Below are 20,151 nucleotides of genomic sequence, written 5' to 3'. Positions count from 1 at the left end.
TGCCAACGTTGGGAGACAGGAGTTCTAATTGAATTATGGCTGTGTTACTAAAGGGCAGAGAGAGAGAGACACACGTCTCCAATGCAGGTTGGCAAGCACGCTCATTAGAGGAAGTGGATGGCAGTGAGTGAAAGTGAGTTGGTGTTTCCTAGGAGAAAAGTATTTCCCAACATGGGGCTCGAACCTACGACCCTGAGATTAAGAGTTTCATCAAATCAAATGAAAATGTATTTGTCACATGCGCTGAATACAACAGGTGTAGACCTTAGAGTGAAATGATTATTTACAAGCCCTTAACCAACAATGTTTTAAGAAAATACCCATGTGAAAGTAACAAATAATTAAACAGCAGCAGCAAAATAACAATTTCCGAGGCTATATACAGGGGGCACCGGTAAAGAGTCAATGTGCGGGGACACTGGTTAGTCGAGGTAATTGAGGTAATGCCTGCACTCTGACCTGTTATTGTTGTGGAGAATCGTTTCAAAATATAACACTTACAAGAACTTGTGAATTCAATATAGGCTTTTAATACAAACATATCAGAAGCCTAGATGGTCCGCGGAACACACCCTTTTCCAGAGCACTGGCTCTGTATTTATACACACACTGCCTATGAGTCCATTCCATATGTTTATGAAGTTACTTCCCTCAGGTCATCTGCCACCATTATCTTTCAGTTCAGGCTTCCTATTTGTTCATGCCCAATAACGCCTGTATCCGCTCTTGATTAGATTACAATGGTGGCAGGACCCTTTCATGTCCTAAGAATGATATATGTACTATGTCTATAGTCCATCAGTTGGTCATTTGGCTGACCCCCTCCTTTGTGTGTCCCTCTGACCTCGGTATGTCCAGCTGTCCTATGCACTCATGGCCTTGCTTTGGTTTCCTGTCCTCTACAATAGACAATGCATTTTACCCTAAACATTTATGCATTTTATGGCTTTGGCCATTACGTCTGTTATTTCTTGGTTTCCTGTTTTTACCAGAATGGCAAATGCACTCTAAGTGTGTCCTCTTCCTCTTGTGGTCTAATGTACACCTTTGCTCTACGGTATTATGTTTGTCCCTATATGTACTGCTTGCTCCCACAAATCCCTCCTCTGGGGCTAATTAGCCCAAAAAACTACACTAAAAGGACATATAGGGTGGAGGCCAATACCAACAGTTGACAAAAACATTAACAAAAATAAAGCTTACAAATCACCTGGACCAAACATCTCCAATACATAAACAGAGATAGGAGTAAAAGATCCAATTTGAAACATAAAACACTTACAAAACCCAACTAGACCAAACATCTCATTCATCTCACAGAAATCCTTGAGATAGCGCAGGAGATGGGGACTGCTGGTGAAACTTAGCTTGTCGTTTTTAATTATTTCGTTTCAATCCTTTCCCAAACCAGAGCCCTAACCTTATCCACTCTGAATGAACCCTCGTACTCCAAGATCGCATAGCAGTTCAGACGTCTTTTGTCCTCGTCTTGTCGTGTCCTGTATATATATATATTTACAACTTTTTTCACATACATTTTATTTTTATTTTCCATCAACTCATCTTCTAAACACTCTCCTGCAACCAGCCTCACCAATTTATATTTATAAAAAAGTATTATTTACCTCAGATCTGTAATCCTCCAAGAAGCTAGCCAGAAACTCCAAGAAGCTAGCCAGAAACTAGCCAGAAGCTAGCCAGGAGCTAGCCCAGAAGCTAATCCAGAAGCTAATCAGAAGCTAGTTAGCTTCTTTACTGGCAAATCGTTAGTATTCAGCTAACCACGGTTTGTGGTCATCAGCTATCCTTTAGCTCGAAAATCTATCGCCAGTTTTGTACGACGCAGCGCGGCTCGGAACGGAACATACAGGACCAATTTTTCTCTCCATGTCCCTGGATTTCAACTGCTCTCTGGACATTCATACCCGGATCTCACAGCTAGCTAGCTGCTATCCGTGTGACAGTCGGCTTTCGTCGATTCCGGAGCAAACATCGATTGTTCCGGTGCTAGCCAGCTCCGTCAATCACTCCTGAGTTCCATCATTCACTCCTGGGCTGCAGTCACCTATCCGGACCCGTTTCACTGCCTACGCGGAGCCCCACCGGGCCTTCACAACTGGACTGCCGACGTTATCTACCTGAAGGAGATCCGGCTGGCTCCTCCGTCGCGACGTTACCTGAACGCCCATCTGCGGCCCGCTAACCGTTAGCTGTCCTACCGGCTGCTATCTGAATAGACAATCGGACAATTTATTTATTTTTATTATTATTATGTTTTCTTCTCGGGCCTCTATAACTATATCTATTGTTCTTATTTTTGTTGTTGTTGTGTGATTTGGATTAATCCCCTCTACCACACGGAACCCCACTAATCTACTGACCGAACGCAAGAGGTGGCTAACTCAACCAACCTCTCCACTCACTGGACCCTTTTGATCACTCGACTAAGCATGCCTCTCCTTAATGTCAATATGTCTTGTCCATTGCTGTTCTGGTTAGTGTTTATTGGCTTATTTCACTGTAGAGCCTCTAGTCCTGCTCACTATACCTTATCCAACCTATTAGTTCCACCACCCACACATGCAATGACATCTCCTGGTTTCAATGATGTTTCTAGAGACAATATCTCTCTCTTCATCACTCAATACCTAGGTTTACCTCCACTGTATTCACATCCTACCTTACCTTTGTCTGTACATTATACCTTGATGCTATTTTATCGCCCCCAGAAACCTCCTTTTACTCTCTGTTCCAGACGTTCTAGACGACCAATTCTTATTGCTTTTAGCCGCACCCTTATTCTACTCCTCCTATGTTCCTCTGGCGATGTAGAGGTGAATCCAGGCCCTGCAGTGCCTAGCTCCACTCCTATTCCCCAGGCGCTCTCTTTTGACGACTTCTGTAACCGTAATAGCCTTGGTTTCATGCATGTTAACATTAGAAGCCTCCTCCCTAAGTTTGTTCTATTCACTGCTTTAGCACACTCTGCCAACCCGGATGTTCTAGCTGTGTCTGAATCCTGGCTTAGGAAGACCACCAAAAATTCAGAAATTTTAATTCCAAACTACAACATTTTCAGACAAGATAGAACTGCCAAAGGGGGCGGTGTTGCAATCTACTGCAAAGATAGCCTGCAGAGTTCTGTCCTACTATCCAGGTCTGTACCCAAACAATTTGAACTTCTCCTTTTAAAAATCCACCTCTCTAAAAACAAGTCTCTCACCGTTGCCGCCTGCTATAGACCACCCTCTGCCCCCAGCTGTGCTCTGGACACCATATGTGAACTGATTGCCCCCCATCTATCTTCAGAGCTTGTGCTGCTAGGCGACCTAAACTGGAACATGCTTAACACCCCAGCCATCCTACAATCTAAACTTGATGCCCTCAATCTCACACAAATTATCAATGAACCTACCAGGTACCTCCCCAAAGCCTTAAACACGGGCACCCTCATAGATATCATCCTAACCAACTTCCCCTCTAAATACACCTCTGCTGTCTTCAACCAAGATCTCAGCGATCACTGCCTCATTGCCTGCATCCGTAATGGGTCAGCGGTCAAACGACCTCCTCTCATCACTGTAAAACGCTCCCTGAAACACTTCAGCGAGCAGGCCTTTCTAATCGACCTGGCCGGGGTATCCTGGAAGGATATTGACCTCATCCCGTCAGTAGAGGATGCCTGGATATTTTTTAAAAATGCCTTCCTAACCATCTTAAATAAACATGCCCCATTCAAGAAATTTAGAACCAGGAACAGATATAGCCCTTGGTTCTCCCCAGACCTGACTGCCCTTAACCAACACAAAAACATCCTATGGCGTTCTGCATTAGCATCGAACAGCCCCCGTGATATGCAGCTGTTCAGGGAAGCTAGAAACCATTATACACAGGCAGTTAGAAAAGCCAAGGCTAGCTTTTTCAAGCAGAAATTTGCTTCTTGCAACACTAACTCAAAAAAGTTCTGGGACACTGTAAAGTCCATGGAGAATAAGAACACCTCCTCCCAGCTGCCCACTGCACTGAAGATAGGAAACACTGTCACCACTGATAAATCCACCATAATTGAAAATTTCAATAAGCATTTCTCTACTGCTGGCCATGCTTTCCACCTGGCTACTCCTACCCCTGTCAACAGCACTGCACCCCCAACAGCAACTCGCCCAAGCCTTCCCCATTTCTCCTTCTCCCAAATCCATTCAGCTGATGTTCTGAAAGAGCTGCAAAATCTGGACCCCTACAAATCAGCCGGGCTAGACAATCTGGACCCTTACTTTCTAAAATGATCTGCTGAAATTGTTGCCACCCCTATTACTAGCCTGTTCAACCTCTCTTTCGTGTCGTCTGAGATTCCCAAAGATTGGAAAGCAGCTGCGGTCATCCCCCTCTTCAAAGGGGGGGACACTCTTGACCCAAACTGCTACAGACCTATATCTATCCTACCATGCCTTTCTAAGGTCTTCGAAAGCCAAGTCAACAAACAGATTACCGACCATTTTGAATCTCACCATACCTTCTCTGCTATGCAATCTGGTTTCAGAGCTGGTCATGGGTGCACCTCAGCCACGCTCAAGGTCCTAAACGATATCTTAACCGCCATCGATAAGAAACATTACTGTGCAGCCGTATTCATTGATCTGGCCAAGGCTTTCGACTCTGTCAATCACCACATCCTCATCGGCAGACTCAACAGCCTTGGTTTCTCAAATGATTGCCTCGCCTGGTTCACCAACTACTTCTCTGATAGAGTTCAGTGTGTCAAATCGGGGGGTCTGTTGTCCGGACCTCTGGCAGTCTCTATGGGGGTGCCACAGGGTTCAATTCTTGGACCGACTCTCTTCTCTGTATACATCAATGAGGTCGCTCTTGCTGCTGGTGAGTCTCTGATCCACCTCTACGCAGACGACACCATTCTGTATACTTCCGGCCCTTCTTTGGACACTGTGTTAACAACCCTCCAGGCAAGCTTCAATGCCATACAACTCTCCTTCCGTGGCCTCCAATTGCTCTTAAATACAAGTAAAACTAAATGCATGCTCTTCAACCGATCGCTACCTGCACCTACCCGCCTGTCCAACATCACTACTCTGGACGGCTCTGACTTAGAATACGTGGACAACTACAAATACTTAGGTGTCTGGTTAGACTGTAAACTCTCCTTCCAGACCCATATCAAACATCTCCAATCCAAAGTTAAATCTAGAATTGGCTTCCTATTTCGCAACAAAGCATCCTTCACTCATGCTGCCAAACATACCCTTGTAAAACTGACCATCCTACCAATCCTCGACTTTGGCGATGTAATTTACAAAATAGCCTCCAATACCCTACTCAACAAATTGGATGCAGTCTATCACAGTGCAATCCGTTTTGTCACCAAAGCCCCATATACTACCCACCATTGCGACCTGTACGCTCTCGTTGGCTGGCCCTCGCTTCATACTCGTCGCCAAACCCACTGGCTCCATGTCATCTACAAGACCCTGCTAGGTAAAGTCCCCCCTTATCTCAGCTCGCTGGTCACCATAGCATCTCCCACCTGTAGCACACGCTCCAGCAGGTATATCTCTCTAGTCACCCCCAAAACCAATTCTTTCTTTGGCCGCCTCTCTTTCCAGTTCTCTGCTGCCAATGACTGGAACAAACTACAAAAATCTCTGAAACTGGAAACACTTATCTCCCTCACTAGCTTTAAGCACCAACTGTCAGAGCAGCTCACAGATTACTGCACCTGTACATAGCCCACCTATAATTTAGCCCTATCAACTACCTCTTTCCCAACTGTATTTTATTTATTTATTTATTTTGCTCCTTTGCACCCCATTATTTTTATTTCTACTTTGCACATTCTTCCATTGCAAAACTACCATTCCAGTGTTTTACTTGCTATATTGTATTTACCTTGCCACCATGGCCTTTTTGCCTTTACCTCCCTTCTCACCTCATTTGCTCACATTGTATATAGACTTGTTTATACTTTATTATTGACTGTATGTTTGTTTTACTCCATGTGTAACTCTGTGTTGTTGTATCTGTCAAACTGCTTTGCTTTATCTTGGCCAGGTCGCAATTGTAAATGAGAACTTGTTCTCAACTTGCCTACCTGGTTAAATAAAGGTAAAATAAAATAAAATAAATAAAAATCTCCAAACAATAACATAGATAGGAGTAAAACCTCTAGCCTGTAAAAATTAAACACTTATAATCAATCATTATATTGTGAAGAAGCAATGAGCATGTAGTATGCCCACACATCCAGAAACTATCAGCTATTCCTTAATCCTGATTCTTTAACATTTCAAGATATAATGTTACTTGAGTTATATTACCACATTTACCTTTGTGTTTCACAATCATTACTTCATCAAATGTACTAACTCCTGCAGTTTCTAACACCCAAATAGTTTATTCAATTAACTATAGTTAATACATCCCATTATCTCCATAGCTGTAAAAACATTCATTTTTTTTCTTTTTTTCTTTTTAGAATAGTAAACCTATCATTATGAGGATCATTCAATTCAGTTCTTATGTTGCACATTCATGTTCTCCCAACATATTTTTATTTAATTCACTTCTGCCTTTAGTGTTACCTAGTGCCAAACTGCATTCTATGTTACACAAAGGAATGTAGTATTTTCTCTGAATACATTGAACATTTTACATTTAACCCATTCTTCAAATGATGCAAGTTCAGGTACTATCAAAAGATCAGACAAAGGTGATTTGCTACACAAAATACAATTGTCCATCCTATGTTTATTTGCTGTATACTTAGCCCATTCGTACCACTCGTTCTTCACTACTTCTTCTCGTGTGGTGTCCTTGAGTGGTTCTGATTCTGAGATATCTGTCGCTTTTACAATGTTTTTGTCTTGAGGTATATCATTAGAGTTTGTCAAAAAGTTCCAAATGTCAGTAAAGAACCCTCCTGGTTCTGATGCTTCAGGTTTCTTTGTGGGTACAGTGGACTGCTTGGTAAGGGCAGTTGATGTTATCTTAGTAGAAGCTACTGTGGTCTTCACAGCAGCTGCCACCATTGTTATTGTCATTGTTCTAGTTGTCACAGGTTCTTCCTGTTCAGGTGCAGGGGTGGGATCAATCTTAATGACCGTGGTGCTATTCCCTTCGGTCACTGTTGTTCTTGTTATTTCAACTATATGTTCCTCACCTTCCACTGGTTCAATTTTGTTCATGATGAGCACCCACTCGTCTTCTTCTTTGATTAATGTCAGGTCACATCCTTTCGGGCCACAAACGACTTCTCCCTTTGTTTGGTGATGTGTCCATCCACAGAGTGCAATCTCCAGTAAGTGTTTGATCCTTATGATTGAGATAGACTTCTGTTCTCCTGCTTCTGTTATGAGTTGAGGTGAAACAGAGATTCTAACCCTGTCATTCTTTTTAGATTGTTTGGCTGGTTCCTTTCTTCTCTTCCTGTTTCCACCATACATCTTGATTTTGCGCGAGTCTGTTGTTTCTAAACTAGCGTTCACTGTTAATTCTGTTATGTCAATGTCATTGTTCTTCTGTGGTTCTAACTTCAATTGTCTGTTAAGGAGACCATTCAAGAGCTGAAAAGTCAATTGTGGGGAAATCCTCATTTTCTTCAGCTTGCGGGACTTTTCCTCTTTGTGGGGTCTCTCCTTCTGTTCCTTGTGAGGCCTCTACTTCTCTTTCTTCCTCTGAGGCTCCCTCCTCAGGCTGGACTGGGCTTCCATCTGGAAGGGTGTCAATTTTAGGGAAGAGATGTTCCCATTCTGTAGGTGGAGATGTTCCCATTCTTGAACCCTCTGACTGTCTATTTCTTGTCCAGAAAAGGATCATTTTAATTCAATACACTTAGGAGGACGTTTCATAATTAATTGGTATGTTATTGAGATAACAGGTCAGAGTGCAGGCACAGCTAGGATTCAAATCCATAGTCTTCTCTATCACCAGCTATGCCAGACACGTCAGCAATGCAGGGTGGCAAGCCTGCTCAAAAGTCCAGGTGAATGGCTGTTTGCAAAGTGAGTTGGTGCTTTGGCTCAGACAAGAATCAGCCCATTTGTGGTATCGACCCTACGATTCTGAGGCTCATGCTCAAACGGTTGAGCTTGCCAGGCAGGTCAATTGTAGTACTGACTTGGACTGAATATCGTACAGCTATGTTTGTGCAAAATATGGTGATCAGTGACTGTACTTTGCATAGATTGTGTGGCGCAGACGGTTAGCGGGTGGTACTTATACAGCAGTATGCAGTGAAGCAATGCCAAGGTTGTGAGTTCGAGCCTCACCAGGAGCAAGTGCTTTTCTTGAACCCTCTGACTGTCTATTTCTTGTCCAGAAAAGGATAATTTATTCAATCTATTTCATAAGTAATTGGTATGTCATAGAGATAACAGGTCAGAGTGCAGGCACAGCTACGATTCAAATGCATATTCCTCTGCATTAACAGCTTTGCCTGACACATCAGCAATGCAGGGTGGCAAGCCTGCTCGAAAATCCAACCGTTTGGCTGTTCGAAAAGTGAGTTGGAACTTCGGCAGAAAAAATAATCACCCAACGTGGGGCTCTAACCCACGAGCCTGAGATTAAGAGTCTCGTGCTCTACCGACTGAGCTAGCTAGGCACCTCAACGGTAATTTTAACTTGGTCCGAATATCGTACAGCTCCGTTTGTGCAAAATATGGTGATTAGTGAAGGTGTTGTTGATGGATCCTGTGGTGCAATCTGTTAGCGTGTTGTACTTATACAGCAGTATACAGCAATTCGATGACAAGGTTGTGCGTTCAAGCTCCACCAGGAGCAAGTATTCCTCTTGAACCCTCTCCCTGTCTATTTCTTGTCCCAGAAAAGGAGCATTTTAATTCAATACACTTAGGAGGACGTCTCATAATTAATTGGTATGTTATTGAGATAACAGGTCAGAGTGCAGGCAAAGCTAGGATTCAAATCCATAGTCTTCTGTATCACCAGCTATGCCTGACACGTCAGCAATGCAGGGTGGCAAGTCTGCTCGAAAGTCCAGGTGAATGGCTGTTTGCAAAGTGAGTTGGTGCTTCGGCTCAGACAAGAATCACCAAATTTGTGGTATGGACCCTACGAATCTGAGATTAAGAGGCTCATGCTCAAACGCATGAGCTTGCCTGGCAGGTCAATTGTAGAACTGACTTGGACTGAATATCGTACAGCTGTGTTTGTGCAAAATATGGTGATCAGTGACCGTGCTTTGCATAGCTCTTGTGGCGCAGTCGGTTAGCGCGTGGTACTTATTCAGCAGTATGCAGTGAAGCAATGCCAAAGTTGTGAATTCATACCTGACCAGGAGCAACTGCGTTTCTTGAACCCTCTGACTGTCTATTTCTTGTCCAGAAAAGGATAATTTATTTAATCTATTTTATAAGTAATTGGTATGTCGTTGAGATAAAAGGTCAGAGTGCAGGCAGAGCTACGATTCAAATGCATAGTCTTCTGCATTACCAGTTTTGCCTGACACATCAGCAATGCAGGGTGGCAAGCCTGCTCAAAAATCCAACCGTTTGGCTGTTCGCAAAGAGAGTTGGTACTTCGGCAGAGAAAATAATCACCCAACGTGGGGCTCGAACCCACGAACCTGAGATTAAGAGTCTCATGCTCTACCGAATGAGCTAGCTAGGTACCTCATCAGTCATTTTGACTTGGTCCGAATATCGTACAGCTCAGTTTGTGCAAAATATGGTGATTAGTGAAGGTGTTGTAGATGGATCCTATGGTGCAATCTGTTAGCGTGTTGTACTTATACAGCAATTAGATGACAAGGTTGTGCGTTCAAGATCCACCAGGAGCAAGTATTCCTCTTGAACCCTCTCCCTGTCTATTTCTTGTCCAGAAAAGGAGCATTTTAATTCAATACACTTAGGAGGATGTTTCATAATTAATTGGTATGTTATTGAGATAACAGGTCAGAGTGCAGGCACAGCTAGGATTCAAATCCATAGTCTTCTCTATCACCAGCAATGCCAGACACGTCAGCAATGCAGGGTGGCAAGTGTGCTCGAAAGTCCATGTGAACGGCTGTTTGCAAATTTAGTTGGTGCTTCGGCTCAGACAAGTATCAGCCCATTTGTGGTATCGACCCTACGATTCTGAGATTAAGAGGCTCATGCTCAAACGCCTGAGCTTGCCAGGCAGGTCAATTGTGGTGATCAGTGACAGTGCTTTGCATAGCTCCTATGGCGCAGTTGGTTTGCGCGTGGTACTTATACAGCAGTATGCAGTGAAGCAATGCCAAAGTTGTGAATTCGTACCTGACCAGGAGCAACTGCTTTTCTTGAACCCTCTGACTGTCTATTTCTTGTCCAGAAAAGGATAATTTATTTAATCTATTTCATAAGTAATTGGTATGTCGTTGAGATAAAAGGTCAGAGTGCAGGCAGAGCTACGATTCAAATGCATAGTCTTCTGCATTACCAGTTTTGCCTGACACATCCGCAATGCAGGGTGGCAAGCCTGCTCAAAAATCCAACCGTTTGGCTGTTCGCAAAGAGAGTTGGTACTTCGGCAGAGAAAATAATCACCCAACGTGGGGCTCTAACCCACGACCCTGAGATTAAGAGTCTCGTGCTCTTCCGACTGAGCTAGCTAGGCACCCTCAACGGTAATTTTAACTTGGTCCGAATATCGTACAGCTCCGTTTGTGCAAAATATGGTGATCAGTGACAGTGCTTTGCGTAGCTCCTGTGGCGCAGTCGGTTAGCGCGTGGTACTTATACAGCAGTATGCAGTGAAGCAATGCCGAGGTTGTGAGTTCGAGCCTCACCAGGAGCAAGTGCTTTTCTTGAACCCTCTGACTGTCTATTTCTTGTCCAGAAAAGGATCATTTATTCAATCTATTTCATAAGTAATTGGTATGTCATAGAGATAACAGGTCAGAGTGCAGGCACAGCTACGATTCAAATGCATATTCCTCTGCATTACCAGCTTTGCCTGACACATCAGCAATGCAGGGTGGCAAGCCTGCTCGAAAATCCAAGCGTTTGGCTGTTCGCAAAGTGAGTTTGTACTTCGGCAGAGAAAAAAATCACCCAACGTGGGGCTCGAACCCACGACCCTGAGATTAAGAGTCTCATGCTCTACCGACTGAGCTAGCTAGGTACCTCATCAGTCATTTTGACTTGGTCCGAATATCGTACAGCTCCGTTTGTGCAAAATATGGTGATTAGTGAAGGTGTTGTTGATGGATCCTATGGTGCAATCTGTTAGCGTGTTGTACTTATACAGCTGTATACAGCAATTAGATGACAAGGTTGTGCGTTCAAGATCCACCAGGAGCAAGTATTCCTCTTGAACCCCCTCCCTGTCTATTTCTTGTCCAGAAAAGGAGCATTTTAATTCAATACACTTAGGAGGATGTTTCATAATTAATTGGTATGTTATTGAGATAACAGGTCAGAGTGCAGGCACAGCTAGGATTCAAATCCATAGTCTTCTCTATCACCAGCAATGCCAGACACGTCAGCAATGCAGGGTGGCAAGTGTGCTCGAAAGTCCATGTGAACGGCTGTTTGCAAATTTAGTTGGTGCTTCGGCTCAGACAAGTATCAGCCCATTTGTGGTATCGACCCTACGATTCTGAGATTAAGAGGCTCATGCTCAAACGCCTGAGCTTGCCAGGCAGGTCAATTGTGGTGATCAGTGACAGTGCTTTGCATAGCTCCTATGGCGCAGTTGGTTTGCGCGTGGTACTTATACAGCAGTATGCAGTGAAGCAATGCCAAAGTTGTGAATTCGTACCTGACCAGGAGCAACTGCTTTTCTTGAACCCTCTGACTGTCTATTTCTTGTCCAGAAAAGGATAATTTATTCAATCTATTTCATAAGTAATTGGTATGTCATAGAGATAACAGGTTAAAGCGCAGGCACAGCTACGATTCAAATGCATATTCCTCTGCATTACCAGCTTTGCCTGACACATCAGCAATGCAGGGTGGCAAGCCTGCTCAAAAATCCAAGCGTTTGGCTGTTCGCAAAGTGAGTTTGTACTTCGGCAGAGAAAAAAAATCACCCAACGTGGGGCTCGAACCCACGACCCTGAGATTAAGAGTCTCATGCTCTACCGACTGAGCTAGCTAGGTACCTCATCAGTCATTTTGACTTGGTCCGAATATTGTACAGCTCCGTTTGTGCAAAATATGGTGATTAGTGAAGGTGTTGTTGATGGATCCTATGGTGCAATCTGTTAGCGTGTTGTACTTATACAGCAGTATACAGCAATTAGATGACAAGGTTGTGCGTTCAAGATCCACCAGGAGCAAGTATTCCTCTTGAACCCTCTCCCTGTCTATTTCTTGTCCAGAAAAGGAGCATTTTAATTCAATACACTTAGGAGGATGTTTCATAATTAATTGGTATGTTATTGAGATAACAGGTCAGAGTGCAGGCACAGCTAGGATTCAAATCCATAGTCTTCTCTATCACCAGCAATGCCAGACACGTCAGCAATGCAGGGTGGCAAGTCTGCTCGAAAGTCCATGTGAACGGCTGTTTGCAAATTTAGTTGGTGCTTCGGCTCAGACAAGTATCAGCCCATTTGTGGTATCGACCCTACGATTCTGAGATTAAGAGGCTCATGCTCAAACGCCTGAGCTTGCCAGGCAGGTCAATTGTGGTGATCAGTGACAGTGCTTTGCATAGCTCCTATGGCGCAGTTGGTTTGCGCGTGGTACTTATACAGCAGTATGCAGTGAAGCAATGCCAAAGTTGTGAATTCGTACCTGACCAGGAGCAACTGCTTTTCTTGAACCCTCTGACTGTCTATTTCTTGTCCAGAAAAGGATAATTTATTTAATCTATTTCATAAGTAATTGGTATGTCGTTGAGATAAAAGGTCAGAGTGCAGGCAGAGCTACGATTCAAATGCATAGTCTTCTGCATTACCAGTTTTGCCTGACACATCAGCAATGCAGGGTGGCAAGCCTGCTCAAAAATCCAACCGTTTGGCTGTTCGCAAAGAGAGTTGGTACTTCGGCAGAGAAAATAATCACCCAACGTGGGGCTCTAACCCACGACCCTGAGATTAAGAGTCTCGTGCTCTTCCGACTGAGCTAGCTAGGCACCCTCAACGGTAATTTTAACTTGGTCCGAATATCGTACAGCTCCGTTTGTGCAAAATATGGTGATCAGTGACAGTGCTTTGCGTAGCTCCTGTGGCGCAGTCGGTTAGCGCGTGGTACTTATACAGCAGTATGCAGTGAAGCAATGCCGAGGTTGTGAGTTCGAGCCTCACCAGGAGCAAGTGCTTTTCTTGAACCCTCTGACTGTCTATTTCTTGTCCAGAAAAGGATCATTTATTCAATCTATTTCATAAGTAATTGGTATGTCATAGAGATAACAGGTCAGAGTGCAGGCACAGCTACGATTCAAATGCATATTCCTCTGCATTACCAGCTTTGCCTGACACATCAGCAATGCAGGGTGGCAAGCCTGCTCGAAAATCCAAGCGTTTGGCTGTTCGCAAAGTGAGTTTGTACTTCGGCAGAGAAAAAAATCACCCAACGTGGGGCTCGAACCCACGACCCTGAGATTAAGAGTCTCATGCTCTACCGACTGAGCTAGCTAGGTACCTCATCAGTCATTTTGACTTGGTCCGAATATCGTACAGCTCCGTTTGTGCAAAATATGGTGATTAGTGAAGGTGTTGTTGATGGATCCTATGGTGCAATCTGTTAGCGTGTTGTACTTATACAGCTGTATACAGCAATTAGATGACAAGGTTGTGCGTTCAAGATCCACCAGGAGCAAGTATTCCTCTTGAACCCCCTCCCTGTCTATTTCTTGTCCAGAAAAGGAGCATTTTAATTCAATACACTTAGGAGGATGTTTCATAATTAATTGGTATGTTATTGAGATAACAGGTCAGAGTGCAGGCACAGCTAGGATTCAAATCCATAGTCTTCTCTATCACCAGCAATGCCAGACACGTCAGCAATGCAGGGTGGCAAGTGTGCTCGAAAGTCCATGTGAACGGCTGTTTGCAAATTTAGTTGGTGCTTCGGCTCAGACAAGTATCAGCCCATTTGTGGTATCGACCCTACGATTCTGAGATTAAGAGGCTCATGCTCAAACGCCTGAGCTTGCCAGGCAGGTCAATTGTGGTGATCAGTGACAGTGCTTTGCATAGCTCCTATGGCGCAGTTGGTTTGCGCGTGGTACTTATACAGCAGTATGCAGTGAAGCAATGCCAAAGTTGTGAATTCGTACCTGACCAGGAGCAACTGCTTTTCTTGAACCCTCTGACTGTCTATTTCTTGTCCAGAAAAGGATAATTTATTCAATCTATTTCATAAGTAATTGGTATGTCATAGAGATAACAGGTTAAAGCGCAGGCACAGCTACGATTCAAATGCATATTCCTCTGCATTACCAGCTTTGCCTGACACATCAGCAATGCAGGGTGGCAAGCCTGCTCAAAAATCCAAGCGTTTGGCTGTTCGCAAAGTGAGTTTGTACTTCGGCAGAGAAAAAAAATCACCCAACGTGGGGCTCGAACCCACGACCCTGAGATTAAGAGTCTCATGCTCTACCGACTGAGCTAGCTAGGTACCTCATCAGTCATTTTGACTTGGTCCGAATATTGTACAGCTCCGTTTGTGCAAAATATGGTGATTAGTGAAGGTGTTGTTGATGGATCCTATGGTGCAATCTGTTAGCGTGTTGTACTTATACAGCAGTATACAGCAATTAGATGACAAGGTTGTGCGTTCAAGATCCACCAGGAGCAAGTATTCCTCTTGAACCCTCTCCCTGTCTATTTCTTGTCCAGAAAAGGAGCATTTTAATTCAATACACTTAGGAGGATGTTTCATAATTAATTGGTATGTTATTGAGATAACAGGTCAGAGTGCAGGCACAGCTAGGATTCAAATCCATAGTCTTCTCTATCACCAGCAATGCCAGACACGTCAGCAATGCAGGGTGGCAAGTCTGCTCGAAAGTCCATGTGAACGGCTGTTTGCAAATTTAGTTGGTGCTTCGGCTCAGACAAGTATCAGCCCATTTGTGGTATCGACCCTACGATTCTGAGATTAAGAGGCTCATGCTCAAACGCCTGAGCTTGCCAGGCAGGTCAATTGTGGTGATCAGTGACAGTGCTTTGCATAGCTCCTATGGCGCAGTTGGTTTGCGCGTGGTACTTATACAGCAGTATGCAGTGAAGCAATGCCAAAGTTGTGAATTCGTACCTGACCAGGAGCAACTGCTTTTCTTGAACCCTCTGACTGTCTATTTCTTGTCCAGAAAAGGATAATTTATTTAATCTATTTCATAAGTAATTGGTATGTCGTTGAGATAAAAGGTCAGAGTGCAGGCAGAGCTACGATTCAAATGCATAGTCTTCTGCATTACCAGTTTTGCCTGACACATCAGCAATGCAGGGTGGCAAGCCTGCTCAAAAATCCAACCGTTTGGCTGTTCGCAAAGAGAGTTGGTACTTCGGCAGAGAAAATAATCACCCAACGTGGGGCGCTAACCCACGACCCTGAGATTAAGAGTCTCGTGCTCTTCCGACTGAGCTAGCTAGGCACCTCAACGGTAATTTTAACTTGGTCCGAATATCGTACAGCTCCGTTTGTGCAAAATATGGTGATCAGTGACAGTGCTTTGCGTAGCTCCTGTGGCGCTGTCGGTTAGCGCGTGGTACTTATACAGCAGTATGCAGTGAAGCAATGCCGAGGTTGTGAGTTTGAGCCTCACCAGGAGCAAGTGCTTTTCTTGAACCCTCTGACTGTCTATTTCTTGTCCAGAAAAGGATCATTTATTCAGTCTATTTCATAAGTAATTGGTATGTCATAGAGATAACAGGTCAGAGTGCAGGCACAGCTACGATTCAAATGCATATTCCTCTGCATTACCAGCTTTGCCTGACACATCAGCAATGCAGGGTGGCAAGCCTGCTCGAAAATCCAAGCGTTTGGCTGTTCGCAAAGTGAGTTTGTACTTCGGCAGAGAAAAAAATCACCCAACGTCGGGCTCGAACCCACAACCCCGAGATTAAGAGTCTCATGCTCTACCGACTGAGCTAGCTAGGTACCTCATCAGTCATTTTGACTTGGTCCGAATATCGTACAGCTCCGTTTGTGCAAAATATGATTAGTGAAGGTGTTGTTGATGGATCCTATGGTGCAATCTGTTAGCGTGTTGTACTTATACAGCAGTATACAGCAATTAGATGACAAGGTTGTGCGTTCAAGATCCACCAGGAGCAAGTATTCCTCTTGAACCCTCTCCCTGTCTATTTCTTGTCCAGAAAAGGAGCATTTTAATTCAATACACTTAGGAGGATGTTTCATAATTAATTGGTATGTTATTGAGATAACAGGTCAGAGTGCAGGCACAGCTAGGATTCAAATCCATAGTCTTCTCTATCACCAGCAATGCCAGACACGTCAGCAATGCAGGGTGGCAAGTCTGCTCGAAAGTCCATGTGAACGGCTGTTTGCAAATTTAGTTGGTGCTTCGGCTCAGACAAGTATCAGCCCATTTGTGGTATCGACCCTACGATTCTGAGATTAAGAGGCTCATGCTCAAACGCCTGAGCTTGCCAGGCAGGTCAATTGTGGTGATCAGTGACAGTGCTTTGCATAGCTCCTATGGCGCAGTTGGTTTGCGCGTGGTACTTATACAGCAGTATGCAGTGAAGCAATGCCAAAGTTGTGAATTCGTACCTGACCAGGAGCAACTGCTTTTCTTGAACCCTCTGACTGTCTATTTCTTGTCCAGAAAAGGATCATTTATTTAATCTATTTCATAAGTAATTGGTATGTCGTTGAGATAAAAGGTCAGAGTGCAGGCAGAGCTACGATTCAAATGCATAGTCTTCTGCATTACCAGTTTTGCCTGACACATCAGCAATGCAGGGTGGCAAGCCTGCTCAAAAATCCAACCGTTTGGCTGTTCGCAAAGAGAGTTGGTACTTCGGCAGAGAAAATAATCACCCAACGTGGGGCTCTAACCCACGACCCTGAGATTAAGAGTCTCGTGCTCTTCCGACTGAGCTAGCTAGGCACCTCAACGGTAATTTTAACTTGGTCCGAATATCGTACAGCTCCGTTTGTGCAAAATATGGTGATCAGTGACAGTGCTTTGCGTAGCTCCTGTGGCGCAGTCGGTTAGCGCGTGGTACTTATACAGCAGTATGCAGTGAAGCAATGCCGAGGTTGTGAGTTCGAGCCTCACCAGGAGCAAGTGCTTTTCTTGAACCCTTATTATTTATTCAGTCTATTTCATAAGTAATTGGTATGTCATAGAGATAACAGGTCAGAGTGCAGGCACCCAACGTGGGGCTCGAACCCACGACCCTGAGATTAAGAGTCTCATGCTGTACCGACTGAGCTAGCTAGGTACCTCATCAGTCATTTTGACTTGGTCCGAATATTGTACAGCTCCGTTTGTGCAAAATATGGTGATTAGTGAAGGTGTTGTTGATGGATCCTATGGTGCAATCTGTTAGCGTGTTGTACTTATACAGCAGTATACAGCAATTAGATGACAAGGTTGTGCGTTCAAGATCCACCAGGAGCAAGTATTCCTCTTGAACCCTCTCCCTGTCTATTTCTTGTCCAGAAAAGGAGCATTTTAATTCAATACACTTAGGAGGATGTTTCATAATTAATTGGTATGTTATTGAGATAACAGGTCAGAGTGCAGGCACAGCTAGGATTCAAATCCATAGTCTTCTCTATCACCAGCAATGCCAGACACGTCAGCAATGCAGGGTGGCAAGTCTGCTCGAAAGTCCATGTGAACGGCTGTTTGCAAATTTAGTTGGTGCTTCGGCTCAGACAAGTATCAGCCCATTTGTGGTATCGACCCTACGATTCTGAGATTAAGAGGCTCATGCTCAAACGCCTGAGCTTGCCAGGCAGGTCAATTGTGGTGATCAGTGACAGTGCTTTGCATAGCTCCTATGGCGCAGTTGGTTTGCGCGTGGTACTTATACAGCAGTATGCAGTGAAGCAATGCCAAATTTGTGAATTCGTACCTGACCAGGAGCAAGTGCTTTTTTTGAACCCTCTGACTGTCTATTTCTTGTCCAGAAAAGGATCATTTATTCAATCAATTTCAGAAGTAATTGGTATGTCATAGAGATAACAGGTCAGAGTGCAGGCACAGCTACGATTCAAATGCATATTCCTCTGCATTACCAGCTTTGCCTGACACATCAGCAATGCAGGGTGGCAAGCCTGCTCGAAAATCCAAGCGTTTGGCTGTTCGCAAAGTGAGTTTGTACTTCGGCAGAGAAAAAAATCACCCAACGTGGGGCTCGAACCCACGACCCTGAGATTAAGAGTCTCATGCTCTACCGACTGAGCTAGCTAGGTACCTCATCAGTCATTTTGACTTGGTCCGAATATCGTACAGCTCCGTTTGTGCAAAATATGGTGATTAGTGAAGGTGTTGTTGATGGATCCTATGGTGCAATCTGTTAGCGTGTTGTACTTATACAGCAGTATACAGCAATTAGATGACAAGGTTGTGCGTTCAAGATCCACCAGGAGCAAGTATTCCTCTTGAACCCCCTCCCTGTCTATTTCTTGCCCAGAAAAGGAGCAGTTTAATTCAATACACTTAGGAGGATGTTTCATAATTAATTGGTATGTTATTGAGATAACAGGTCAGAGTGCAGGCACAGCTAGGATTCAAATCCATAGTCTTCTCTATCACCAGCAATGCCAGACACGTCAGCAATGCAGGGTGGCAAGTCTGCTCGAAAGTCCATGTGAACGGCTGTTTGCAAATTTAGTTGGTGCTTCGGCTCAGACAAGTATCAGCCCATTTGTGGTATCGACCCTACGATTCTGAGATTAAGAGGCTCATGCTCAAACGCCTGAGCTTGCCAGTTAGGTCAATTGTGGTGATCAGTGACAGTGCTTTGCATAACTCCTATGGCGCAGTTGGTTTGCGCGTGGTACTTATACAGCAGTATGCAGTGAAGCAATGCCAAAGTTGTGAATTCGTACCTGACCAGGAGCAACTGCTTTTCTTGAACCCTCTGACTGTCTATTTCTTGTCCAGAAAAGGATCATTTATTTAATCTATTTCATAAGTAATTGGTATGTCGTTGAGATAAAAGGTCAGAGTGCAGGCAGAGCTACGATTCAAATGCATAGTCTTCTGCATTACCAGTTTTGCCTGACACATCAGCAATGCAGGGTGGCAAGCCTGCTCAAAAATCCAACCGTTTGGCTGTTCGCAAAGAGAGTTGGTACTTCGGCAGAGAAAATAATCACCCAACGTGGGGCTCTAACCCACGACCCTGAAATTAAGAGTCTCATGCTCTACCGACTGAGCTAGCTAGGTACCTCATCAGTCATTTTGACTTGGTCCGAATATCGTACAGCTCCGTTTGTGCAAAATATGGTGATCAGTGAAGGTGTTGTTGATGGATCCTATGGTGCAATCTGTTAGCGTGTTGTACTTATACAGCAGTATACAGCAATTAGATGACAAGGTTGTGCGTTCAAGATCCACCAGGAGCAAGTATTCCTCTTGAACCCTCTCCCTGTCTATTTCTTGTCCAGAAAAGGAGCATTTTAATTCAATACACTTAGGAGGATGTTTCATAATTAATTGGTATGTTATTGAGATAACAGGTCAGAGTGCAGGCACAGCTAGGATTCAAATCCATAGTCTTCTCTATCACCAGCAATGCCAGACACGTCACCAATGCAGGGTGGCAAGTCTGCTCGAAAGTCCATGTGAACGGCTGTTTGCAAATTTAGTTGGTGCTTCGGCTCAGACAAGTATCAGCCCATTTGTGGTATCGACCCTACGATTCTGAGATAATGAGGCTCATGCTCAAACGCCTGAGCTTGCCAGGCAGGTCAATTGTGGTGATCAGTGACAGTGCTTTGCATAGCTCCTATGGCGCAGTTGGTTTGCGCGTGGTACTTATACAGCAGTATGCAGTGAAGCAATGCCAAAGTTGTGAATTCGTACCTGACCAGGAGCAACTGCTTTTCTTGAACCCTCTGACTGTCTATTTCTTGTCCAGAAAAGGATCATTTATTTAATCTATTTCATAAGTAATTGGTATGTCGTTGAGATAAAAGGTCAGAGTGCAGGCAGAGCTACGATTCAAATGCATAGTCTTCTGCATTACCAGTTTTGCCTGACACATCAGCAATGCAG

General features: G+C 44.2%; 9 non-coding genes across 9 annotated transcripts; 4 read left to right on the top strand and 5 right to left on the bottom strand.

The window, feature by feature from the left end:
• The first annotated feature begins 10,697 nt into the window (after positions 1–10,697).
• Positions 10,698–10,791, top strand: trnai-uau (transfer RNA isoleucine (anticodon UAU)). Its single transcript has 2 exons — positions 10,698–10,735; positions 10,756–10,791. It is a non-coding gene; the product is annotated as a tRNA-Ile (tRNA).
• Positions 10,792–11,045: 254 nt separating this feature from the next.
• On the bottom strand, positions 11,046–11,118 carry trnak-cuu (transfer RNA lysine (anticodon CUU)). The gene has a single exon. It is a non-coding gene; the product is annotated as a tRNA-Lys (tRNA).
• A 907-nt stretch (positions 11,119–12,025) lies between these two features.
• Positions 12,026–12,098, bottom strand: trnak-cuu (transfer RNA lysine (anticodon CUU)). Its single transcript has one exon. It is a non-coding gene; the product is annotated as a tRNA-Lys (tRNA).
• Positions 12,099–13,163: 1,065 nt separating this feature from the next.
• On the top strand, positions 13,164–13,257 carry trnai-uau (transfer RNA isoleucine (anticodon UAU)). The gene is made up of 2 exons: positions 13,164–13,201; positions 13,222–13,257. It is a non-coding gene; the product is annotated as a tRNA-Ile (tRNA).
• A 254-nt stretch (positions 13,258–13,511) lies between these two features.
• On the bottom strand, positions 13,512–13,584 carry trnak-cuu (transfer RNA lysine (anticodon CUU)). The gene has a single exon. It is a non-coding gene; the product is annotated as a tRNA-Lys (tRNA).
• A 907-nt stretch (positions 13,585–14,491) lies between these two features.
• trnak-cuu (transfer RNA lysine (anticodon CUU)) lies at positions 14,492–14,564 on the bottom strand. Its single transcript has one exon. It is a non-coding gene; the product is annotated as a tRNA-Lys (tRNA).
• A 1,064-nt stretch (positions 14,565–15,628) lies between these two features.
• Positions 15,629–15,722, top strand: trnai-uau (transfer RNA isoleucine (anticodon UAU)). Its single transcript has 2 exons — positions 15,629–15,666; positions 15,687–15,722. It is a non-coding gene; the product is annotated as a tRNA-Ile (tRNA).
• Positions 15,723–17,110: 1,388 nt separating this feature from the next.
• trnai-uau (transfer RNA isoleucine (anticodon UAU)) lies at positions 17,111–17,204 on the top strand. The gene is made up of 2 exons: positions 17,111–17,148; positions 17,169–17,204. It is a non-coding gene; the product is annotated as a tRNA-Ile (tRNA).
• A 1,064-nt stretch (positions 17,205–18,268) lies between these two features.
• trnak-cuu (transfer RNA lysine (anticodon CUU)) lies at positions 18,269–18,341 on the bottom strand. Its single transcript has one exon. It is a non-coding gene; the product is annotated as a tRNA-Lys (tRNA).
• Between the last annotated feature and the right edge of the window lie 1,810 nt (positions 18,342–20,151).

The sequence above is a fragment of the Oncorhynchus clarkii genome, chromosome 17, assembly GCF_045791955.1.
Source record: "Oncorhynchus clarkii lewisi isolate Uvic-CL-2024 chromosome 17, UVic_Ocla_1.0, whole genome shotgun sequence".
In the NCBI taxonomy this organism is placed as follows: Eukaryota; Metazoa; Chordata; class Actinopteri; order Salmoniformes; family Salmonidae; genus Oncorhynchus; species Oncorhynchus clarkii.
The sequence above is the reverse complement of the archived record's forward strand: the minus strand, read 5'-3'. Positions and strand labels throughout refer to the sequence as shown.